This window comes from Mustela nivalis (assembly GCF_964662115.1).
Source record: "Mustela nivalis genome assembly, chromosome: 7".
In the NCBI taxonomy this organism is placed as follows: Eukaryota; Metazoa; Chordata; class Mammalia; order Carnivora; family Mustelidae; genus Mustela; species Mustela nivalis.
This window is the reverse complement of record NC_139026.1, coordinates 123,086,989-123,101,204: the sequence shown is the minus strand read 5'-3', so window position 1 is coordinate 123,101,204 and position 14,216 is coordinate 123,086,989. Positions and strand designations below refer to the sequence as shown.

General features: G+C 49.6%; 1 protein-coding gene across 11 annotated transcripts in view; it reads left to right on the top strand.

The window, feature by feature from the left end:
- The window catches only part of FRMD4A (FERM domain containing 4A), a 604,393-nt gene that overhangs the window by 445,160 nt on the left and 145,017 nt on the right, over nt 1-14,216 (top strand). The gene's annotated exons all lie outside the window — the stretch shown is intronic.

The following is a 14,216-nucleotide window of genomic DNA, read 5'->3' as shown; positions in this document are numbered from 1 at the left end:
ACACCGCACACGCATCCTCTCACTGAAAGTGAGAGGTTGCAGGTGGCCCGGCCACGCCTTCGATTCAGTTGGATGAAACAGTTTTGACAGGGAGAAACAGGCAGGCGGCAAAATCAGGCTGGGATGAGTACCTTGTCCCGACTTTTCTTTATTTCCACTGCCAGACCTCCCCGTTTGCTCAGCTCCACTTTGTAAGGGTGCTGGGGACTAGCAGACCGCTAAGCCGGACCTTCTGTCTCGAAGAGTCCTGCCTCTGACTTTGGGACACACTTGAATTTGGGGGGCATTTGAACCAGGAGAAGAGATGAGCTCACCCAGGACTCATGTGAAGATTGAGGGGGATTTGACCTGGGAATTGAACCCAGGGGAACGCTTTGCATCTCCCCGCCTCCCTGCTCACTCATTCGTGGATTCTTCCATCCATTCATGGAGACTTTTACCCCTGGCCATGTAGGCTGAGCTTAACAGAAATGAGCATGCGACACTGTTTCTGCTTCCAGGAGGTGGTCATTCTTGGAAAGACAGATGTGAACAAAGATGAAAGTATTGGGGGGTGGGGGGCAAGCACGTCAGGAGAGGGTACCTCCCTGAGCAGAGCCAGCCATGGAGCCACCGGGGCAGCAGGGCAGGCAGCGGAGGGAGGGGTGTGAGATGGCGACAGCTGTCTGCACGGGGGTCAGCATGCAGGGTCCCCAGTGAGAAGTGATCTGGGCAGTAGACAAAGAGCAAGAGGCCTGGGGGCTGCAGGAGCAGATGTGTAGAGCTGAGCCGGGCCATCAAGAGCCGAAGCAGGTGGGAGCAGAGAGACCCCTTCTCCCTCCTGTTCTTGAACCCGCCAGAACCTCCCCCCGCCCCAGCTCTGGCCATCTCTTAGGGGTGGGCTTGTAGACCTGCCTAGCAGAAGGGCAGACCCAGGCCATTCCCTGCCTCCTGGCCGATGACCAGGGCTCCCGTCCATCCCCCTGGGATCCAAGAGCACTTGACTCAGTCCACCTGCTTTCACTTCCTTGAACGTGTTTTTCTGAACACAATTCCTTCCTCTCATCTTATAGGTCTGCAGGAGGCTGTTTTCGCTTTACCTAGATGGGGACTGACTTCGCATTTCTTAGGCAGTTTGGCTTTTACATCAAGACAAAATGTCCATGCAGAGCTGCTAATGTCTAATATTAGCATGTGTTTAAAACCTAACAAAATACTGCTTCCAAAATTTCTGGCCAGATTCACTTATGACAACATCTAAGGCCTCTCCCAGAAGGAATATACCACCAGTTGTGAGAAGAGGCTTTATAAAGTCTGCTCTGAGCAACAGAGGCGGTGCACGTTGCCTTGTCCTGGGCCTCATCAGAAGCTAAACCAGGAAACATTTCACGTGAGCTGCATTTCTTTCAGTGGCCCTTATGTGCAGGACCATACGGCAAATTCCTTCTCTGGTGTACTTCTAGGGAAGGAGGTGTGTGGGACCTTGGCCAGCTCCCTGAACCTGCTGATGAACTTGCCTGGGTGACTACGTCAAGTCTGCTGGTGGCTGGAGCTAGTTTATCTCCTGTGCCCCATCCTCTGCCTTGGCCTCTGTCATCTACATGTTCTTAATGCCCCCGATTTTACACCATTTAAAATCTTATAAGCCTCCTCCAGACCTGAATATGGTGGTGGGTGGAGGTAGGTGGTAAATAATAAAATAATATTTTTGATCTGAGAACGAGGATATTACAGACGCACAATTTTTCTTTGGCCCCTGCGGCAGATCATCTGTTCTCATCCACTTAATTAGCACGAGGAAGGGGGGCGGGCTGCGGTGCCTTTGGCATCACTGCTTGTCTGACTTTAATGAAACTGCTTTTCAGGAACAAATATTTTTCAGCCAAGTTGCTCTTCGCCTCCCGGGACACCCGTACCTGCACTTTTTCGTCGCTCCTACCCCCGGGGGAGGACCGTTTTAATCATATTGAAAATGACATCATCAGCAGAGCTCAGTCTCTCTCTCCAGCATGTACCAGCCAGCAGTTTGCAGGAGTGATGGGGGAAGGATCCACAGGGAGGAGGCTCGGGGAACTTCCAAATTAAAATGCTGACAAACAATGGAAAGCCAGTTGCCATGTCTCTAAGCATCTCACTGGAGCTGGAGAGACGCTTCTTTTTCTTCTAGCTGATAAGTGTCATGTTAGCCCTGGAGAAGCTGGAGGCAGGGACAGATGGGATGGGGTCAAGTAGGCGGTGAATGGAGGCGGGTATTACTGAGTGGACACAGGGAGCGGAGAAGGTGTGCTATTTAGGGCAAGTCTCCCCAGGTAAGTTGCATTTTGCCGGAAGTCGTCTGCTTTCTGTTCTCCTTACTGCATAGTGATGGTTTATTCATGGTTCCTGATATGAAGGGTGTGGCGGTTCAATCAGAAAGAGGATTGAGATTCTGATCAGGGCGGGTTTGTTGGCGACCTGATGAGAAGTTCGGTAATTTTTGTGGGGATTCAGTGACTGGTCAGAGGAGAAGAGGGGAGTCTGCTTTTCTCAAGCACCTTTCATGCACCAGGCACTTTCTAAACAATCATGTCTTGAGCCTCACGACTACTCTGAGATAGATACTGCTGTCCCCATGTTTCAAAGAGAAAGTAAATGCCGAGCAGCCACACGCGCAGGGTAAACTATGTTTCCAAACCCTGTGGTCTGACTACAAGCCCACTGCCCAGATATCAGGAAGGAACACTTAACTTTACCCCCTGCAGACTCCCTCCCCCCACCCTACTAGAAAGCAGGTCACCTTGTTTGAAGGCCAGCCATGCCGGAGGCAGAGGACAGCAGGTGCTGCCTCTCCTCTCCATGACACTAGAAAGTAGCAGATCAATTCCCTGTCCCTGCAAATGGCTCTACCTCTACTATTCCTCTCTGCCCCGTGGCCATACAGTGCCTTCGCTCACAACCCTCCTAAGAGCTCCAAGCTCCTGCTGACTATAAAAGTGATGGTTGGAATGACTGAAGCTGGCCTGAGACTTCGCACCATGCAGAGCACCAACCTCAAAGATCCAGTTCCACGCACTCGTGAAAGTCACTCTTCTCCATACTTCCCTGAGCATCAAGCAAAGTGAATAAGTCCGTGTGCTGTGTCACAAAACCTCACGTTCGAACTGGGTCCTGGTACCATTTGGCCAACTAGAAAAGTTAACTAATCTGCCCGTTGGTCCTGGAGAAAACTCACTCTGTCTTCCAGTGAATGTACGGACAGTTTACACCCCAAATGGTGATTTATCACCTACAGTAGGACCAGAGGGGGTCATGATGGAACTGTAGAGCAGGCTTCTTTTTAAAGGAAAAACAATACAAGTGGTAGACATGATGGTTACATGAAGCTTGAATTCCAGGAACCTCGGCACCCCACTCTTTGCTAGAAAAGAGTTGGGAGTGCAGACTTGACAGCCCTCCCCGGTACAGCCAAGCTGACGACTGTGTGTCTTTTTGTGTTTTCGCCTCCATGAAACAGTTATCATTTCATTACTGCAAAGAGGCTGCCGAGGAGAGCCACCTTGGAAGAACAGCCCTTGTGACATTGCCGTGAGCGGGCTGGCGTCGGGGGGGGGGGTTACGATGCGGATCAGCAGGCGCTCCCTAATGAACACCTGCCCGCCCGCCCGGAGTCCCAAGGGGGGGCAGAGCCTGAATAAAGCGGGCTCCCCAAGGCCGGCTGGCAGAAGCACTTTGCATTTCTGGAGGAGCAGTAATTATGTACGCCTGTCAAAGCCTTCCCATTGGGCATCATTCAAATGCATGGATGAGAAAGACGCAGCTCCCCAGACGGATAGCAGCCCCAACTTTCCTGAGCCTGAGACCAGGCTGTCTCTCAGCGACATGTGGAAGAAACCATGTGGAAGTAAGAGGAAGAGAACAAGGGAATAAAGTAGTATTGTAGAAAGAAGGCTATCTGGGCAGTACCCAGAGGTGGAAGGGCCGACCGGGAAGCCAAGACGGCTGTTCCCGGAGTCCCCATCTCCATGCTCCGTGGCAGAGGCTGTTGGCAGGAGAGGGAATGGGGAGGAGGGGGAGGGAGGCCTTTACAGGAGCCCGCTGTGACCTAGTTGGCATGAGGGAGAAGTCAGGGTAGGAGGAAGAGGGGCACCGAAATAGGGGTTAGGAGCACGGACGTGACGCATCCCTTCTTGGGATTACAGGTCATGTTGCCAAAGTCCATATCATGGCATCCTGTTGAAACCAGGCAACTCGGTCACATCTGAGCTTATGCTGTCTGGCCCCAGCTAGCTCGGTGCAGCAACACCATCTCTGCCTGGCAGATCTGTGCTGGAGAGAGTGTGTGGGTGTCCTCTCCAGTGTTCTGCTTCCCTGCCAGGCTGCTGTTAACAGTCAGCCACGCGACCCTTCGGTCTGTCCCTGTCTGCCACTGAGAAACCTGCATGAGGCACGGGCTGTGTGTCGGCCAGTGTGCTGGGGTGCAGGGTACACTGTTTCATAAAACCCGATCCCTGCCCTTTAGGAACTTCTCGTCTGGCAAAATTCTATTGCATTTGGAAAAAGCCGCGCAGTCCCCTCCTGATTGCACTGTTACTTGCTGGATCCCTGCCCAGTCGTTAAAGCCAAAGCTTTGGAGTCACTCACAGACGTAAGCTCTGCATGTACCCTGTGCCCTTGGGGGGACTGTGACCTTGGGCACACTAACACTTGTAAGCCCCTGTGTCCTCCTCCAGAAACTTCTGCAGGATTGTTTAGAAGATTAAATTAGGTGATATAAATGAAGCTTGCAGCCCAGAACCTGGCAGTGGGGAGGCCTGACATTAGGACAGTGCTGGGTGTTGGGGAAACAAGCAGCAGGAGGGAAAGCCGGGAAGAAGCTAGGAAGCCTGGACAGGAGCATAGTGTGCAAATGACCACTTTCTGTCTGCCGGGACACCCCTTGTCATTTTCTGCTTCCTGCTTCAGAACTTTGCAGCCATTCCTGAAAGAACCTGTGCAGTCCCTACTACACAGAATCGTGGAAGGGCCCAAGGGCTGCACTAGGTGCTTGGACCCCAGCCCTATCTCCTCCATCCTTGGACAGGCTTCTCCACCCTGTGACCCTTCATCTTCTCCCCTCGAAGTTGAGTGGGTTGCCTAAATGGTCTCTCGGGCTCTGTATATGGGCCAGCATTCCAGAGTGACTTGCACGCCCTTGCCGTAGGAATAAGATCTGCTGGTTACTAGTGGTTGGTAGATGGCCAGTTACTCCTCTCTGTGCCTCAGCTGCCTCCTCCCATCAAGTCAGGGTGATGCTGGCATCTACTTCCTGGGCCGCCAATGTGGACTGACGCATTCATTTGTATAAAGCCCCTCGGGCAGTGACCGGGTAGAGGCCACATCCGTAAATAGCTGTACTTCTGCAGCTTTGTGGACAAGTTGTACCCGCTGGTCATTCCTAAACTGGAGGTACAGCATTTGTCTCGTGTCCTCTTGTGGGTTGGGGTTCAGGCTGGATGGGGACCTCTGAACAGACAGATGTTTTCCCTGGCAGAACCCACTTAAGGATCCCTGCTACCTATCCTGGGGGTGGAGGGGCTGGAAGTCCCCAGGCCCATTGTTCTTCACATCAACCTGCCTAAAGGAGGTGACCTCCCTTTGCCCCTGTCCCAGAGCCCAGGGCCGTGCTCAGCGGGCAGGAAGGGAGCAAGTCTCCTAGGCTAATCAGCCAGAGCATCAGGAGGGTGACTGGGAAGGGGAGTGTCGCCAGACCCTTGTCCCCATGCAGAATGACTTTCTGCTTTCTCTCCCCGTGGAGGATGACATGCTTTGTCTCCATCACTGGTGCCCCCTCCCCAAGAATAATGGACAGCCAACAAGCACTTGCCTAGCTTGTTACAGAGCCCCCCCCCCCCCAGGGCAGGGGGAGGGCGGGAGACAGACTCCCAGCTGCTCAGGAACACAGTAACAGGCAGGGTCTTCAAAGGGGCAGCGAGCTCAGACTTCATGTATTGGGACCTGCCCCTTCTGTACCCCTCTCTCCCTCTAGGTTTCCAGAGGACTTGGACAGAAAGGGCAGACTGTGTTGCATTGTGCTCTTCTGTCACCAACCTGGCAGTGGCCCCTCTTGCAGGGCAGAGAGTCACCCTTTCTTGGGACCAGGGTGCCATGGGGGTGCGGGGACGGGGCTGGCCAGTGGGGTGGAGCCAGCCCTGGTGGCCCAGTGGTCCCTGTGCGCCTGCATTGCAGGAGAAGCAAATTGTCCAAAAATGGCCTTGGGAAGGATGGGAGGGGGGCGGAGGGATTCGTTTTCGGTCCCTGGGCCCTTGGTTCCTTCGGAAGCACAGATGGGAGTCATTTGATGTTTTAATTCTTTTTAATGCAGTTAATTCAGGGGTGGCAATTCCCTTGATTTAGAATCTGCGAGATGCCACAAGGGAACAATGACCGGGAAGGGTTTGAGGGGAGAGTCCCTCGCGATGAAACCCACTGTGCCATTGACTGACCCAGAGTCAGCTCTGAGACAGAGGCTTCCCCCCCTGGACGTTCCTGTATGGCTTCCTTGCCCCAAAAGTCCCCAGGTACTGTAAAGAGAGAATTCAAATACTAATGAAAGGCTTTGACCTGAGATCCCAAGTTACTCACGCCTCAACCAACCAACCTACCATTGTGGAGTTTCCTGCTGTTAGGAGTTCTGTGTCAGGCACTGTGGAGGGATACCAGATCTAGGGGGTTGTAGTCTGAGCGTGTGTATTTGCTTCCTGAGGCTCCATAACAAATCACCACAAACTTGGTGGCTTACAGTTATGGAAACATTTTCTCACAGCTCTGGAAGGCAGAGCTGGGACCAGGCTGTTGGCAGGGCCCGTGCTTCCTCCTGAGGCATGAGAGGAAAATCCATCCCTCCCTTGCCTCTTTCAGCCTGCCAGTGGTTGCCAGCGTCCCTTGATGCCTTTGTCACTTCAGTCTTGTCCCTGTCTTCACCTGGCCTTCTGTGGTGTGTGTGTCTCTGGGTCAAAAATCCCTCTGCCTCTGTCTTGTAAGGATCCATGTGATTCATTTAGGGCCAACTGGATGATTCAGGATAAACTCTTCCTCTCAGGAATCTTAGTCACATCTTTTGTAATGTAGGGTAATACAGGTTCCAGGGATTAGGATGTGGACATAACTTCTGAGGCCACCATTTAGCCTACTATTGGGTGTACAAATCATGTCACAAAAAATTCGCCATGTCTCTACAGCATTAGCCAAAACATGGAAGCAACTCAAGTGTCCATCAGCAGGTGAAATGGGTAAACAAAACGTGGTCTATACAGACAATGGAGTGTTACTGAGCCTTGAAAAGGAAGGATCTTTTGACACCTACTACGAATGGATGAACCTTGGGGATACTATGCTAAATGAAATAAGCCAGACACAAAAGGAGAAAGACTATATAATTGCACTTATACAAGTTACCTGGGGTGGTTAGACACATAGGGACAGAAAGCAGAATGGTGCCCGCCAGGGGTTAGGGAATGGAAAAGGGGGAGTTGTTTAATGGGTGCAGAGTTTCTGTTTTATAAGAGGAAATGTTCTGGAGATTGGTTGCACAACAATGTGAATATGCTTAATGATATTGAACTGTATACTTAAAAATTGCTAAGGTGGCAGATTTTATGTTATGAGCATTTTACTACAATTTAAATTTTTTTTTTAAGATTTATTTATTTCATATAGAGAGAGGGGCGGGTAGGGGTGCAGAGGGAGAGAATCTTCAAGCAGACTCCCCACTGAGTTCAGAGCCCAATGTCGGGCTCAATCCCACCACCCATGAGATCACGACCTGAGCTGGAACCAAGAGTCCAACACTTAACCAGCTGAGCTACCCAGGCACCCTTGTATTTAAAATTGTTTTAATCAAAATAAATTTGCTACAACACAAGAACATGCTAAGGGTGATTGAGGTACATGTGGCAAATGTTATAGAGATTCAGAGTTAAAAGACCATTTGGACGTGGCAAGGTCAGGAGGGCTTCCTGGAAGAAGTGGGCCTTGAACAGGGATAAATTTAAATGGGAAGAGGAAGGTGAGAGCATGCTGTGGGCAAAAGTTTGGAATTAAAATTGAGATTGGTGTTTCCTTTACGCCAAAACAAAAAGGTTGAACAGAGATGAGTACTTGTATGGGGAACTGGGTGGAGTGAGGTTGCGTGGGTTAACTGGACCTAGATTCAAAGAGAGGCCTGAGATACCAGGCTGGCATTTATAAACTGACATCATTTAGAAGATTCTCCTAATAATTCTGAGGTGAGGTCATGAGAATCTGGAGTAAACACAGGAGAGCCTTGATTTGTGCGGGCCACTGTCCAAGCACTTTGTGCAGCTCAGTATTAGTTCATTTAATCCTCAGAACAGCCCTGAGAGGTAGGTGTAGTCATCACCTTCATTTTGCAGCTGAGGAGACTGAGGCCCAGAGAGGTTGGGTAAGCTGCCCAAAATTATATAAGAAACTCACTAGATTTATGAGATCAAGGGGTGGGAGGGGGGATGCAGAATGATTGCAAAGCTTCTGAGAATAGGTGCATAGACCTTGAGAAGGTTGGGTACTGTTAGGGAAGGAAGAAACAACATGTAATGATGACATAAAGGTGGAGGTCTTAAGGCAGGAATCCAGTTCATGCACCCACCTGGCCATTTTAGACATGGGCACTTTTAGGCTCAGGTTGGACAGTTTGTCCAAGAGCATCCATCTGGGATGTACCAATGTTAAGTTTAAAGTAGGGGAAGGATATGTGTGAGTGATGGTAAAATATCACATGGGAAACTGGAGAGGAGCCAGGGTGCCACTGGTCATCTGATTCCTCTCCCTGCGCTCCGCCAGAGCAGCTCACAGTGATCATCTGGAGGGATCATTACCAGGGGACATTGCCTAGAGCAGTCCATAGCCCTCCCTCTGTGGGAAGTGTTCTTCTGATCACGTCCCACCTTGGAAGGCAGATCAGGCATGAAACAGAGTCTATTCTGGAAGCCTGTGGTGTGCTGGGTATGAGCACATTTCCCGCTGGAATAGTCCAGAGCCCTGGGGAACTCAAATCTGGGTGGTAGGGCCACACTGCAAGGCCAAAGAGCTACTCTGCCCTTTTCCCTGAAGAATATGACCAAAACCCAGGTTTCTAAGCTCTCTAAGCCCCAGCAAGGCCATCCTGCTAGCATCTTATGCAGCTCCCATCAGGCAGCACATTTCGAGTGGGACATTTATAAAGAGATTCTTTTTGTCAAATAGAAGGAGGAATAAAAACGTAGGATAAATGGAAAAAGAATCTGAGAAGAGAAAAGAAAATGAAAAGGCAGAGCCATTGAGCAAGAGTAGTTAATTACAGGCCAGGAGAAAATCAGTCTGAAATGTACTGTCTTCGTGGGGCCAAGACAGTGCCCGTGACCCAGAACAGGCTGCTTCTGACCTGAGATGCACACAACTTACCCAGTGTGTCCTGTAGAACCTGACTGGGCCACCGGCTGCCTTTCTGGCCTTGATCCCAGCCTGGTCCCTGCAAAGCCTCACAAATGTTTATAGCGCAAGTAACCAGCAAACTATAATCAGCAAGATTCTGTAAACATCCCTTCAAAGCACATAATGGCATAAAGCTTTCTGCTTACCCAGCAACTTTCTCTAAATGAGTTTAAGAAATGTTCGGAACAATGTAGTTCATTAATCACAAGCGTGTCAAGGTGGGATATTGTCTTCGTTTGCAAGATCAGGAAATCACAGAGCTGATGCCTTAAGTAGTTTTTAAACCAACCATACAGAGAATTAAAGAGTCACTGAGACGGTGCCTGAATCAATCAGGATAGGCTAGGATGGGCTGTGATGACAAACAACCCCATACGTCACAGTGGCTTAACTGCTCGCACTACACATCCATCAGGCCGGTGAGAGCAGAGCCCTCCCTCCCAGCGATGGGCAGCAACCTGCTGGGCTGTCTCCACTCACCGTGACAGTGGAAGAGAGAGTGTGGCTTTTCAAGGGATACGAGATTCAGAGTTGTAACCTCAGCATCTTCTGCATCTGCTCTCTTCCCTTTCAGTGCCTTTATTTCCGTATTTGTAAATTGCACATAATAAATTTAGGCTTTTCTTCATTGAGAGTGATGCGTGCGACCCATCATAGCGGTCGTATAAAGCAACGGGACTGACGTTTTTCATTTTTTAACCGAAGATAAACATTCAGATAGGTACAATCGTGTACAAGGGTTCATTTGAGATGATAGTTTATTCTGGTGCTGCTGCTGTTGCCTGGTTGATGAGTCACCAAGAAATTTCGTTTTCTTACTATAGACAGCGTTGTGGTTACAGGCTAAATCACAGGGCTCTGTCACCACAGAGAAGCCAAAAGTCCATCTCCCCGAGGCTCCCGGAGTCGCATCCATTATTCTGGTGATTTCTTCAGCATGTCGAGTCAGTTCTTAAGCTCTGCAGACTCAGAAACATGATTTTTCATTCTCGGGGGAAGACTCCTATTACCCAAGTTCAAAGTACCAAAGTGTAAATCCGTACTGGGAGTGACCTGGCTTCGGGTGAGTGGCATCGCCCCCACCCGGACAGGGCCCTCAGGGCACGTGATCTCTGACCTCCCACCCAGGAAGGAGAGTCAGCAGGGTCAGGATGGCAGAGGGGGGATGTGCGTGGCCTGTGAGTCTAGCCTGACTTTATTTGGAATCCTGGATTTGCTGTGAGAACGAGGACTGCCTTAAAATCTCCACTGGCAAAGGAATGATAGAATCTTATTCTAGATGGTAAGGCGATGGCACCCCAGAGGGCTCAGCACCACACCTGTGTGCTGGGTGTATCAGGGCCTCAGTGAGTTCTTCATAAAGCGCGGCGTTAGGAAAGTTACACAGAGGAGCATTTCCTATGACCAGATGAAGTAGCTTCCTGCCTCCACGTCTGTCCTTGTGAGAGGTCTTACCGCTGGGGCCCTGGTGTCCGAGGCCTCTTGGCTAAGACCCCATTTGCTTCCCGCTTCATCCCTCACCCCCCACACGTCTTCTACTCCCTCCACTCCTTCCACAGAGTGAATAACTAGACCAGCCCTGAGAGTGATCCTTTCCCTTTGTGGGTAAGTTTATGTGTCTCTGATCAGTCCCATTGAGATGCTGGCTTTAACATTGAATCTTCAAGGGAAGGAAATCTGATTTCTGTCATTTCCAATTTGGGGCCAGAAACCTCACCATAAACCCCAAGAACCCCACAGTAATTACCTAATAGTCACACCTCATTTTATAAAACCAGTTTGACCTCCTCCTCCTCCCCGTCTTGTCTCCAATCCCTATACTTGACTTTAAGTGACTTTTGCCACTTGGAAAAAAGGGATCAAATCCATTCTGAGTGCAAAAAATTCATCACAAGTGAGGATTGCTTTTACAAATATGACCCGAGCTTTACAAGCAACTCAAAAGATTATCTAAAACATTTTAAGAATTAGCAAGCACCATAGGAATACTGTGACTGCTTGAAAAGCAATGGCCATCATTTGGATAGATAAAGGATGGCGCATTGAGATTTAAAAGTCGGCCATACCTACCTGACATTCGGTCACAACATCTGCATTAAATGCTCTGTTTCAGGGCAGCCAGGGACCTCCTGGGGGCGGGGACAGGCCAAGAGGTGGGGCTGAGCCCGCAGCAAATGTGGCCTGCACCCCCTCCCTTGGATCTATGCACCCCCTCCCTTGGATCTACTTTGTAATTGATCGGTGACATCCTGAGCTGAGCCACGTTTACCCCACCGCAACCCCCCATGGTAGGCTACCTACCGTTTGGAAGGTGGGTCTTAGAGAAAATCTCAAATTCCCTGTTGGTAACAGGGATTACATATTCACTTTTTCCCGTTTTAGCTTGAGCAGAAGTATAGAACATTAAATGGTGTTAGTTTATCGAGACCAATTCCCCTGTTGATTTCTGGCTTCCAGGGTGAGGTCACTCTGCCCTACCTTCAAACCCAGTCCTGTCATTTCCAGTTGTTTTTATTGGTAAACGGATGGCCATGGAGGCCCAGAGGCTGCTACCCTATGAGCCCAGGAGTGAGACAGCAAAGGAAACTGTCTGCTTTGGCTTTTTAAAATGAGCATAAACTAGTAGTTTGTGCCCCTGATAAGCACTCCTTTTTTTCCCCCTAAAATTTTATGTATTTGACAGAGATACAGTGAGAGAAGGAACACAAAGAGAGTGGGAGAGGGGGAAGCAGGCTTCCTGCTGAGCAGGGAACCTGATGCAGGGCTCATTCCCAGGGACCTGGGATCTTGACCTGAGCCAAAGGCAGTTGCCTTATGGCTGAGCCACCCAGGTGCCCCTGATAAGCACTCCTTATCGGCAGGTGCTATGTGCCACTCATTTCTCTGTGTCTTGCAATATTGGCTCCTTGCCCTGCCCAGATTAGATGGTCAGTAAATATTTGTTGAATTAAAGGGAAATGTACCTGAATTAGTCCCTTCGGGCTGCCAAAATGCCACAGCCTGGGGGGCTTGAGCAATAGAAATTTATTTTCTCACAGTTTTGCAGGCTGGAAGTTCGAGACCAAGGTGCCCACATGGTTAGGTTCTCATGAGGGCCCTCTTCCTGGCTTGTAGACAGCCACCTTGGCGCCATGTCCTTACATGGTGGAGAGAGAGAGTGATCTCTCCTGATGTCTCGTCTCGTAGGGTCACTGATTCCGTTCGTGACAGCTCCGCCCTCGTGACTTCATCTAACCCTAATTCCCCTTCTAAAGGTCCCATCTCCAAATGCCGCCACAGTAGGGATTAGGGCCTACTGGGTGGCTCAGTCATTTGAACTACTGCCTCTGGCTTGGATCATGATCTCGGGTTTCTGCGATTGAGCCCCACCCACGTCAAGGCTCCCGGCTCAGTGGGGAGTCTGCTTCTCCCTTTCCTCACCCAGCTCATTCTGTCTTTCTCAAATAAATTAATTTTTTAAAAATCTTTTAAAAAAGAAAGGAAACTTTCCTGTAACTCTTGTCCTGTAACATATCTTATCCATTCTCCTAACAGGGTAACCACCCGAATAGGAAACATACTCAGGAAGGTATATGGATGTGCACAGATGCACACTAATGTTCACACACACAGAAGCAATATACAAATCTTTCTCTTCTGGAACCTTTGTTTTCGCTCTGAGCTTGGAGACCAAGCAAGTACAGTGGAATACTGTAGTTATCGTAAGGACAATATGTTTGTGGATACTTGACCTGGAAGCTGGCTTAGAAATAACTACTCCCGTTAGCTCTGTGTGTGCCGCAGACAGCCCCACCCCACTGCCCGGCCTTCTGTGGCCGCCTCGCCTGTGATTGGCAAAGGTGAATGATATGTTACCAGTATAGACCTCGACAGTGATTTCATGCCTAAACCCCTGGCATACTCCTTTAGATTGGCAGAGGTGTTTTAGAAAAGAGTTTATGATAAAAACACTCTCACATAAAGATTGTTCTTCTCCTAAAATCTTTAAAACAAAAAATATTTGGGGCTGCTCCTGGTGGCTCAGTCTATTAACATCTGCCTTCAGCTCAGGTCATGATCCCAACGGTCCTGGGATCAAGCCCCTTGATGGGATCTCCACTCAGCGGGGACTCTGCTTCTCCTTCCCCCTCCGCCCGCCTCTCTGCCTACTTGTGATCTCTTTCTTTGTCAAATAAATAAAATCTTTAAAAAGGGAGGGTGTGTGCCTGGGTAGCTCAGTGGGTTAAAGCCTCTGCCTTTGGCTCAGGTCATGATCCCAGGGTCCTGGGATCGAGCCCTGCATCAGTCTCTCTGCTCAGCAGGGAGCCTGCTTCCTCCTCTCTCTCTCTCTCTCTCTCTCTCTCTCTCTCTCTTTCTCTCTGCCTGCTTGTGATCTCTGTCAAATAAATAAATAAAATCTTTAAAAAAAAAAAAAAAAGGCTATTCTCCTTTGGAAAGGCAACTGGAGGGTGAATTTGTAATTCTCACATTCCTGTCCCAAGGTTCTTTGGCTTTAATTTTAACATTCCTGGAGGAGGGTACTTTTAATGTTTGTATTCAGAATTATGGAGTGGGAGTGAGGATTTAAATCCCAGTCCCAACACTTGCCTATTAATCTCTGGTTCCCTGTTCTGACCCATACAACAGAGTAAGTAGCAGGTGCACGGCCCCAGGAGAAGCAGAGATGCTGGGGTTTGTAACGTGCGTAGAACAGGGTGTGACATGCAGCACACACTATGCGAATATATGTCACATGTGTATCCATAAAAATATATTCCTATAAGGCATCTTCCTGTTGGTGCGGCATAAAA